General features: G+C 52.0%; 1 pseudogene; it reads left to right on the top strand.

Annotated features, from left to right (window-relative positions):
• The first annotated feature begins 232 nt into the window (after positions 1-232).
• On the top strand, positions 233-2,007 carry LOC145539634 (palmitoyltransferase ZDHHC16-like; annotated as a pseudogene).
• The last annotated feature ends 654 nt before the right edge of the window (positions 2,008-2,661 follow it).

Below are 2,661 nucleotides of genomic sequence, written 5' to 3' on the forward strand. Positions count from 1 at the left end.
TGCTGTGCTTAGTCACTCAATCGTGTCAAACTCTTTACGACCCCATGGTCTGTTGCCCACCAGGTTCCTCTGTCCATGGATCCTCTAGGCAAGAATACTGGAGTGCATTGCTATGCCCTCCTTCAGGAGATCTTCCCAACCCAGGGATTGAACCTAGGTCTCCTGCACTGAAGGCAGATTCTTTACTATCTGAGCCAACACAGATAGTCATATGATAAAACATGTTACAGCGATGGGAGGGCACTGGGTCCGGATCTGCAGGCTGGCCCTGTGGGTGGCGGGCCAAGGGTCGGGCCCTGTCCCGGGTCTTGTGAGCCTGAGTTCCTGCTCTGCACAGCTGTGCCCTCAAACTGGATGGAGTGCACCCTCCGGGCAGCCCTGAGGCATGGAGCTGGAAGGTCAGCCCAGCCAACCCGCCCATTTCACAGATTCGGAAATTCATCCCCAGGGATAGGATTCAATTTGTACTGTATCTCTAAGATAGTTCAAGATAGAGACAGAACAGGACAGATGGACATCTGACCCGCCTTTCCACTTTGGCATCTCTCCAGTTTGTTCATTCAACAAGTATTTACTGATTACTTCCATGATCCAGGAGACCTGGGTTCAATTCCTGGATTGGGAAGATCCCCTGGAGGAGAGCATGGCAACCCACTCCAGTATTCTTGCCTGGAGAATCCCCATGGACAGAGGAGCTTGGCAGGCTACAGTACTTGTGGTCGCAAAGAGTTGGACACAAATGAGCAACCAAGCACAGCACAGGGCAGGCAGGAGACCCCGGACACCTCTGCTACAGGGGCCAGGCCCACAGGGCCATGTGGATAGCTTTGTGCACATTGGTCGGGTTCCACCCAGTGGTCTGTCCACAAACAGACAATTCCAAAGACCCTGCTTGAGCTTGGAGCTGCCTACCTATTTCCCACAGCTGGTGACAGGCCCAGTGGGCCTCAGCCTTAGGTCTCTGCCTCTAAGCTGCCCACTTGTGGGACAGGGAGGGACAGGACCCAGGCTGGCCCCTCACGGTGCTGTGTTTTCCTAGGAGCCACGGGGGGTCAGAGGAGCCTGCGGCTGGGCCCTGCCCGCCTCTGCCTGCGCCTGCTTCTGCTCCTGGGTAACAGGCGTCACTGCCCACATCTGCTCCGCGGCCTGGTGCAGCACCAGGTCTGCACCTGGTGCAGGCAAGGTCTGCCTGCCCTCCCCGCTCTACAAATTCTTCGGGGGCAGTGACACTGCCGTGGACGCTGCCTTTGAGCCTGTCTACTGGCTGGTGGACAACGTGATCCGCTGGTATGGGGTGCTGGTGATTGTGCTGACCCGCTCCATCGTGGCCATCGCCTACTTGTGTGTCCTGCCTCTCATCCTCCAAACCTACTCTGTGCCCTGGCTCTGCTGGCATTTCTTCTATAGTCACTGGAATCTGATTCTCATCGTCTTCCATTACTACCAGGCTATTACCAACCCACCTGGATACCCACCCCAGGGCAGGAATGATACAACAGTGTCTATCTGTAATAAGTGCAGTAACCCCAAGCCAGCCCAAACACACGACTGCAGCATCTGCAATAGCTATGGAAGCTGGGACCTTTTCTGGGAGGCTTATGCTGCCATCGAGACTTACCACCAGACCCCATCACCCACTTTCTCCTTCTGAGAAGGAGTGACTCACAAGAGTCTTGTCTACCTCTGATTCCTGTGCAGTTCTGTGGCACTTGCCCTGGTACCCTAACTATGTGGCAGGCTGTGCTCCTCAGTCGAGGTTAGACTAGCATTGAAAGGCACATCAATAAGAAGGAGCACCGGTGGCTGCAGGCCAAGGGCAGAGGTTTTAGGAATCATTACAACTATGGCTGCTTGGACAACTGGAAGGTATTCCTGGGCGTGGAAACAGGAAGGCACTGGCTTACTCGGGTGTTGTTACCTTACAGTCACTTGCCCCAAGGGAACGGAATGAGCTGGGATCCCTCACCCTTAGTGACTGCTCATTCAGCCTCTGTGATGGCAGTGTGAGCTGGAGTGTGTCAGCCACAACTTGAGCACCACTGTGCTTCCTGCATTGCCTTGAAGACCTCCAAGGAGAGTTTCTTGGGATCCTTGAGCCAAAAGAGCCAGTGGGCCTGCCCAGGGAACCATGTAGGGACAGCTCAAGGACCGGTCTCCTGGCAATTGCAGAAACAAGGCATGATGTGGAGAAATCCTGGGACTGATGTCCCTTTACTCAGGCAAACAGAAGTTCCAGCCGCCGGAGATCAGGCAGCTAGCAACCTTGCCAGGTTGACCCTGACCTCCTCCAGGTTATAGCACTGGGGTTGACCACCAGCTCTTCCACTTGCCATCTGAGGAACCAGTTGAATGGTAGAGATGAGATTCTGGCTTCTCAACAGGGCAAAGATACCAGGCCTACTGCTGAGGTCACTGCCACTTCTCATGTGCTGCTGAAGGGAGCAAAAATAAAGGCATTTGATTTTGTAAAAAAAAAAAAGTTACATAAGGAAGGATCATGCATAGTGTTGTGAATTTCATGTACAAAATATGTATATTTTGTATATTTTAATAAAACTCTTCTATTAGTAATTTTCTTCTACAAAGAGTAAAAATTCTAGAAATAAAATGAATGATTCTAGTTTGGCTTTTAAAATATATTAATAAAATATGAAGATAAAG

This window comes from Giraffa tippelskirchi, chromosome 2 (assembly GCF_054371585.1).
Source record: "Giraffa tippelskirchi isolate mGirTip1 chromosome 2, T2T-mGirTip1v1.2.pri, whole genome shotgun sequence".
Classification (NCBI taxonomy): domain Eukaryota; kingdom Metazoa; phylum Chordata; class Mammalia; order Artiodactyla; family Giraffidae; genus Giraffa; species Giraffa tippelskirchi.